Here is a 9,293-nt window from a genome sequence, read left to right as displayed (position 1 = left end):
GCATGTGTGTGGTTGAATCAGATGAATGTTTTTTAAGCTTGTTGTCAAAACAAATGGATTCTATTAGTTGTCAAATGTTTTCAGGGACTCAAAATGGACAAAAACCGCCCACCTTTGAATACTTTTCTTTCAGTATTCAAACACATATACTTATTTGTTGGAAACTAAAATATCTAATTTGTAAGAATTCATTAAATATATATTATTGAAAGGACCATATATCAGTCATCACAGCATAACTTCAAACTGCAAATTACATGATCATTGCACTAAAACTGTGAAAAGTGCTAAATAAAAGTACACAATTTATTCAACGTATCTTAAAGTAGAATTTCTCAGCTTTTAAGATCTTCCAACTTATAAGGATTGCATTATACAATGTATTAAATTTATTAAATTTGATATCCACCTTACCAAAAAAGATCCAGGTGGCTTACAGTACTAAAATAGACCAAAAAGAACTCCATTAAACACAGGAAAACACAATCACAACGAAACACAAACATACAACAGTCTCAACAGGAGGCTGTAAGGAAGACTTGGAGCCAGGCTAGGAACCAAACGCATCCCTAAAGAAAAAAAAAATACAAACACAAATGCAACATCCATGGAAAATAATTGTCAAGCAATCACCCTAAATGTAACATGATGAAAGCAGAAAACAAAATTTTACATAAGCTGTCAAAAAAAATCTACATTGAAAATGATCACTAAGGGCCAGATTCTGTAATGGGCGCCTAAAAGAGATTGGCACTTAACTGCATGTCAGTCACACTTAGGTCCCACTACCAGAAATACATATAAATTTAAATTGCTCTTCCCTTCTGTTAAAGGGATTAAAACCCTAGATAAATTCTCACATTCCTTATCCTATTCCTTGGCAAAAGTTTGGAACGATCTTCCCTCGATTATCAGAACGTCATTATCTCTATCACTTTTTAGGAAAAATCCAAAAACTTATCTCTTTCAGAGATTCTTAACTGAGGACTGATCTAATTTATTGAAAATTTTTCTATTACCTTTATTATTGTTTTATATTATATTCTTTTAAACTTTGTTAACCGGCTCGAGTCCTTGCTGGACTGATCCGGTATATAAAATGGAAATTAGATTAGATGAGGGCGAAAACTCTGAAAATTAACGGGATTTGTAGGTAACTCGGAACTTGTAGATTCCACTTCTTTGCTCAAATCCACTTATTCTTTGCTTCTATGTGTCCCCCTCCCCCCCCCCCCCCCCGGTTTTCTTAGCTCCCTAAACTTGAAGTCAGTTTGACTCTTCTTTTCTACACATATTCAAAACAATGCTAAAACATGTCAGGGCCACTATGAGATATATTTTCAGCAGGATATCAAGGAAACTATTTGAAATGTTTCAGATTATAAATATACACATAGATACGCTGTAAATTGTAAGCTCTATTGGACAGGGACTGTCTCTTGCATGCATCTGGCAGCACTATAGAAATAATAAATTGTTGTTGTATAGGTGGTTATTTAAAAAACCCAGGGCAAGATTCTGAAAAGTTTAACGCCATCACTAAACTGTTTTCCAGCGTTTTAGCCTGTACGCAGTTTAGTGGCAGATTATCAAAAGGGATTATCTCTGTCTTTAGCAAAGTTTCTAGCAGTCTCCTTGACACTGGCATACAAATGGGCTCTTCAGCATTGAAATGAGCCCTCTGGTGGATTCTTAAAAAAATGCTTGAGGACATGTATGAGGGTAGGGACGTTTTTTCAAAACCCGGCACTTTGTCCGGGTTTTAAAAAGCTTCACGACAAAATCGTGTCAGGAATTGGCATCCATGCATGCGTGGATGCAATGCGGTGATGTCACATGTGCGTACGTATGACATCATTGCATCACGTCCGAGCAAGTGCGGATGCCGTTTGGGGTTGGGGATAGGGGTGGAACTGGGCGGTCCTGGGGGCATGACCATGGGTCTGGATTTTCCCACAGGAAAATCTGTTAACGCTAGGTATTGGTAAGGGGTAGTGCCCTTGATATAACACCTATCTTTGGTACAATCAAAATGGTTTACAAGCAAGCAGTGTCTCACTTCCGGGTCACCACACAATTGGACCCCCGAAGAAGACATTTTGTCGAAACGCGGACCGTGTTGGGTCCTGTATCCCTAGCAGACTAGGTCCTTTAAGGCTCTTATGTGGATGATTTACTTTTATGTGGATGGAATTATTTTATGTGGATGATTTTAGTGTACCTTTGGAACTTTGATACTTTCAAATAAAGTCCATTTAGGAACATCGTCACTCCACAGAGTTTTTTGGGTTTTCTTTACATTTATTATACACAGGTGCTTCCTTTATCTCTAATGGGCTCACAATCTAAATTTTGTACTTGGGGCAATAGAGGGTTAAGTCACTTGCCCAGGGTCGCATGGAACCGCAGTGGGAACTGGACCTTGTTCTGTAGACCTCTGCACTAATCATTAGGCTACTTCTCCACTCCATATGTAGATGTGCACACAGAAGAAGTCTGGGCAGACCTTGGGTGGGGTACAAAGTTATGAGCCTATCTTATTACTGTAAGTTATGTGTGTAAACATAAGTGCACATGCTGACACCAGCCTTACGACTGGCTTAAGCGCTCGTGCCCAAGTTCACACACTCACATATCTTCCCTTCATTATCTTAGTTAGTGCTTCTGCTTGTGGAAGGTGTGGTACCTTGAGTAAAGAGGTTCATAATCAGCTGGCTTCTACATCTCACGTTTATGTGAACACTGCAATTTGATCATACAGCTCTCTTAGGCACATGTTCCATTTCCCTTCTGGAACTTTTAATCATGATTAGGATCTTGCTCCTTCTTGCTACAACTCTTAATTCAGCTTGCTTCAATAGCCGCTGATGTGGTGTGACACTAGCATGCCATAAAGGAAAGTAGGTGCCTACATTCATTTATAAAATAGGTGCCTGATGGGTGCCACATTATAGAATTACCCTTTTACAGTGTAATTTGGGCAAGTATCATGGGGGGGGGGGGAGGGGGGTGCCAGACAAATGGAGATACACATCCAGTATAGGGTTACCGGATGTCCAGATTTCCCTGGACTTGTTTTCTTTTACACATGTCCGGATGTCCGGACAGCTTTTCAAAACCCGGCACTTTGTCTGGGTTTTGAAAGATCGGGGCTAGGGTTGGAGTGCAACTGAGCATGCGCACATGCACTCCAGCCCCAGCCCGAATAGATTTGTGCGGGGCTGGGTTTGGGGGACAGAATGAGGAGGACCCCCTATGCATCCTCTTTTACCAGATGGAAAATCTAGTAACCCTAATCCAGTAAAATATAAGAGTTAGCAGTGCAGGATAAAATTTCTGTTCCCTTGTTTTCAGAGTATTTAATAATCTTGCATCTTCAATTACACACAATTTTAGAATGTTCCAACTGAGTAATATCCTGCCTTTTTTATTTTTCTGTAAGGTGACCAGAGTAGGGCACAACAGAAAAATCAACAAAAGAACACACAATTAAAAACATATTTATAAATTGTGATTTAATCAGAATTTGGCACTGTGGCTACCCCTTCCAGTCAGCGGCGAACCTGGATATTCAATGCCAGGGCTATATCTGGCCACCAGCATTGAATTTCTAGGTTAAATGCAGCCATGTTTGATATAGCCAGCTGAGCAAATATTCATCCACTGGCTATCTAAGTCATAGCAGCTAAAGATGGACCTGCTTTGTAGGTGGGTCTATCTGGCCGCTAGACTTAACTGGTCAGCCAAAGAATATTGGCACTGACTAGCTTTGTTGCACAACATAGCTGTGACTGGGATAGCCTGCAGGATGTAGCCGGCTATCTCCTGCTGAATATTGGCAGATAGCTGGCTAAGTATTATTCCTGGCCACCTAAATAGCACTGAATATCTGCCCCTCAGAGTATAGGTTCAATAAGGAATGGATAGATCATGCCGCTGATAGAGAACGACACGGTGACAAAATTCATCACCGTTCCCGTCCCCGCGGATAACCGCGGGAAATAATCCCATGTCATTTTCTAGTGTCTATTTCAACCTCAGTCCTTCTACACCAGCATTCTTCAAAGCAAAGCTTGAGGGTCAGTGGTTGTGCCCGGTCATACTCTGATTCTTCCCTCTCTCCTTAAAGAATGGCATGAAGATGGTTTCCCGCGGTTATCCGAGGGACGGGAACGGTGATGAATTTTGTCACCGTGTCATTCTCTAGCCGCTGACTCATGGCAATATACACAGTGAGGAATCCACCCTGTGATGTTTCTTTTGCCATTGCCTTCTCCCATGCAGTGTGTGGCTCTATTATGTTGCTACTGCCCAGCCTGGGGCCCACTCAGCCTATAGCACCTGGTATTCCCAGGCCAGGTGGTTTCTCATCCAGGTTCTAGGTAGGCCTGACCACTCAGGGAAGCCAGGCTGTAGGCTCAGTAGGGAATACTAAACTGTAAAGTGATACATAGCCAACCTTAGATAAGTCGATAAGGAAATCAATAAATCAGAAATAATTTTTAGAATGCCATTTATTATGGAGAAAAGTAACAGTAGCTACAAAGGGCAGGATTGAAGATATGCATGACTAAAGGCGCTCTGAACATGAGACAGGCAGAAATCATTCTGAGCTACACCGGAGACTGAGCGATTTTTCATTCTGTAAAGTAAGACACAAATGGATTGCTCATTGACAAATCCTTTCTCTCTAGGAAATATTTAATTTTTTGCATATTACTTTAATTAAAATCGAAGCCTGTTTGCTGATATCCATGATCCTATGACAGGCACATGCTAACTGATTAGTGCATGATTAGCGTGGGAGCCTTTACCAGCTAGAAAAAAGGTGTCAGAAAGTGCTCCCACACTAATAGCCATGTGCTAATGGGGAAATTAGCACATAGCCATTGATAGGAGAAATAGGAAATGGGGCCATTTTACAGCCTTACTAAAAGTGAGAAATCCCCTCACTAGTAGTATAGCAGGCCTTTTTTAATTGGGCTAGATTCACTAAGCAAACCGATCGTGTACTGATCAGTTTGCAACCCAATTGTTCCATGACCCGATTCACTAACCCTCCTCCCGTCCTGATCAACACCCGATCCGATCAGCTGCATGCAAATGAGGGAAATGGCATGCAAATTTTGTAAGGCAGCGATTCACTAAACAATTTATACTAAACCGATTGGGCTTGCCGATCAGAAAAGAAGCGGCTGCTGAAGACCAGTTGGGGGGTGGTGGGAATGGGACCCTTGCACTGGGTATTTTGGGGTTCAGGGAGTGAGAGGGGAAGATGCACTTGGGAGAGGGAGGGGGGGTTCATTTTTTTTAAATCGGGCTGATATTTTGCATGTGTAAAACACGCAAAATATCAGCCCGATTTAAACAAAAAAAAATTTAAAAAGCCAGCAGAGTCCTGATAGCAGTGACAGGAGGCTGCTTCTCCTGTCACTACTGTCAGGGCTCAATCCAATACGTGTAGTCAGTTGGGGGCGGGCCTCCGATCACCCCCATTTGCATGCAGATGGTTGGCGAATCGGTCGGCTTGCCTCCAATCGCACACTGATCGGATATGGATCGGAGGGTTAGTGAATCTAGCCCATTGTAGCTTAGTAAAAGGACCCCTTAGTTATAATTTGAGTATCTCCTCTTTGTTGTTTTTTTTTTTCAAATTCTTTATTCATTTTTCATCTTACAACAAGTACACAATATTACATCATTTAAAACTTTTACACATCACTTGAATTTCTTTCTATTGTCATCATAAATACAGAAATTTATTCCCTCCCCACCCACCCTTCCTACATAAATTTAATCAAAAATATCATATAAATATTGTATTCTTATCTATTGATTAAACCTTTAGAACTTTATACCATCCCCCCACCCCTATGTATAAATATATTGTCAGTGGAAAATGATGTCTAATCATTACAATAATTTGTCAATGGCCCCCAAATTCTCTTTGAATGAGCTTTATTGTTTTATGATGGCAACTTGGATCAACCCAATCTATTGAATTTGGGCTTAGAATATATATCATATTGGGAGCTTAGGTATCACACCCTCATATCTTTGTGGTTTTAAAACTGGAATGAAGAGTCACAGTCATTTTTGCCAAGCTCTAAATTGCCCATGAAGGTAGATTAAAAACCCCCAAAACTTCAATGGCATTGCAAAGAATAATCTGCTGTAATATTTCTCCCAAAATGAAACATATATAAACTGTGTGCCACAAGCATATACAATATCACATTTATGATGACAAGCTATTTAGTGATTCAGATAGCAGATGAGTTTGGCAGAATGCCCTTACTTCACCCTTGTTCTTCCCTGGCACAATCCGGATAGCCCTGGGGCATTTAGAAGGATTTTTTTGCTGCAAATTCATGAATAGGGACTTAGGGGACACCCTTTTACTAAGATGTGGCAAAAAGTGGCCTTGGTGTGCCACTGTGTAGAGTTTTTCCATGCTCTAAGGCCATTTTTGCCACAAGTTAAGTTGCATTTTAAGTTCCTTAACTTGTGGGCTATGGAGAGAATAAAATTTCATTGAATATTCTTCTCCTTGACTATATTGGGAATAAATTGGAGTGCAAATGTTTTTTATGAAGGACTTTATCTGAAGGAAGTTCGGCTCCTGAAGAAGACAGTGAAACAGAGCTCTGTTGAGTATATTACGGGCTTATCCTAGTCTATGAGGGACAGTTCCAGCGTTTGTGAATTCAGATAAGTTGGACCTTTCTACTGCATTTATTACATTTGCTGCTATATATCATTGACACTCTTTTTTGAGTATTGTTTTCCGTATCATATATTTTTGAACTTTGAGGTTTTGTCGAAAGAGGGAATAATAAGTTATTTTCTGTTTCTTTCACCTTTTTCATCTCTTAACTTTTAAGTGGTGTTTTTTCTTTTTTGAAGCACAATCTCAGCACCCAAGAGACAATATGATGTATCGGGTGAATCAATTTAGGCTTTAATAGCCTTCATGAATTATTTAGCCCAGGGGATACTGCCATAGGGTACCCGATTTCACTGCAGTTCCCTGATACTGAAGTCACTTAGAAGTTTTTGGTTTAGAGGTTTCACTCTTACAGTTTTTTTCCTTTTTCTCTTCCTTTTCTTGTGTTTTGATTTATTTTTCCCTCTTTCTTCATTATGTGAGCGGAGGTGTCTTCCTCTCCTCATATTTTTGCCGATTTTCTTGTGTTTTGTTTTCATTACGGCAATTTGTTTGGTTTTTTTTGTAACCTTGGTGGTTAGCCATTAGCACATGGCCATGAATAAAAATTATCTTGCGAGCAATTACCGCCAACTATTTTGTAGGTGGTAAGGCTCACATGGTAATCCTGTACTAACAGGTTTGTGCGCAGTAATGTAGCTTCCTGACTTACCCCCCTCTTTTACAAAGGTGCGCTAAGCTTTTTAGCGCGTGCTAAATATTAGCACGCACTAAACATGCGCTAAATGCTAACGCGTGCATGTTATCTTATGGACGCATTAGCGGTTAACGCATGCGTTGATTTAGCGCATGCTAAATCCACACTAAACGCTTAGTGCGGCTTTGTAAAAGAGGGCCTTAGTACCTGCTAAAATGGCACTTGCTATAAGACACCTGTTTGTGTCCCGTGGTACGCTATTTAAAGCTGCAGTAGGCACGTATTAGCACCTAATGCAGATAAATATAATGGCCCTTGTTGACATGTGGAAGGCAGTTCTATATCAGCACACTTTTGATAAGAGGATAACAAGGTGCCAATTTGAACAATATTAAATCAGTTCTATTGTAAGCATTGTAACAAGTTTGTAACTGAACTCTAATAAATCCTAATAAATAAATAATTTGCGCCCATAATAAACAGGAAAGAAGGATGAACAAAGAGAATGCACATAATACAGTACATAATGGTTTGTTGGACTTTGGCAGAGTACTTTGACAGATTATTTGCTGAGTGGCTGGCATGTTTACAACAAATGTGCTTCGCTTGTTTATATTTTTGCTTGTCCACATACCTTGTTTCCAGTTTTGGCTCAAGAAGCTGGTGCCTATGGGGCAGGGGGGGCAGGTGGGGCAGGGGCAGGGGGGGCAGGTGGAGCAGGGGGGGCAGGGGCAGGGGGGGCAGGTGGGGCAGGTGCAGGGGGGGCAGGTGGAGCAGGGGGGGCAGGTGGGGCAGGGGCAGGGGGAGCAGGTGGGGCAGGAGGGGCAGGGGCAGGGGGAGCAGGAGGGGCAGGGGCAGGGGGAGCAGTTTGGGAAAGTCGGTACAGGTATAACAGGTACAGGTATGGGTTAAAATTTGAGTATTGGTATGGGTTAAAATTTGGGTATTGGTATTGGTATGGGTAATTATACTGGAACGGTCTGCTTGGACGATATCTGTAGTATCTTTCATTTGACTGCAAGAAAAATTGTATATTTTAAATTAATTGTTTTCTTTCATTCTTCATTAGTATTCTTTTTTTCAATTATTATGAAATAGCAACAGAGAGCAGAACTTGAAAACTTGCGAGAAAGCTGAGCTGCAGCCTCTCGGACTTTCTCAACCCTGATATTACCAGGCCCTGAAATCCAGCTTCAACCCCTCTCGTTCTGTCCACTGGTCACAAGGAAAATTATGCCCACTTGAAAGCAAAAACTGCTCCGCATAGTTTAAATCAGGGCTGCCCACACTTTTTGGGCTTGCGAGCTACTTTTAAAATGACCAATTCAAAATGATCTGTCAACAATAAAAAAATTTTTAAAACCCACAAAGCACACTGTATGCAGAGAAAATGTTAAGTATCATTTGTATTCAGGGGGTTTTTCAGAGGTCAAGACAGATGACTTTAAAATATGCAACTATACAAAAAAGACAAATATACCCTCTCCCCTTTTACTAAACCACGATAGTGGTTTTTAGTGCAGGGAGCTGCGCTGAATGCCCCACACTGCTCTCGATGCTCATAGGCTCCCTACGCTAAAAACCACTATCGTGGTTTAGTAAAAGGAGGCCATAGTGCAAAATATAGACAGCAGATATAAATTCTCAAAACGGACACATTTTGATCACTAAACTGAAAATAAAATCATTTCTCCTATCTTTTTGTCTGGTGATTTCATGAGTCTCTAGTTACACTTTCTTCTTCTGTAAATCCAGTATTTCTTTCTTTCTGCCCCCTTCCCTTTTCTTTCTGTCTCTCTCCTCCTGGCCCCTCTTTATTTCTGTCTTTCTATCTCCCCCTGCCCCCTCTTTCTTTCTATCTTTCTTTCTCTCTCCCCCACCTGCCTGTCTTTTTTTCTCTCTCCCCCTGGCCCCCCCAAAGCCATTGCG

The sequence above is a fragment of the Geotrypetes seraphini genome, chromosome 1 (assembly GCF_902459505.1).
Source record: "Geotrypetes seraphini chromosome 1, aGeoSer1.1, whole genome shotgun sequence".
NCBI lineage: Eukaryota > Metazoa > Chordata > Amphibia > Gymnophiona > Dermophiidae > Geotrypetes > Geotrypetes seraphini.
Note: the sequence above shows the minus strand (reverse complement) of the source record.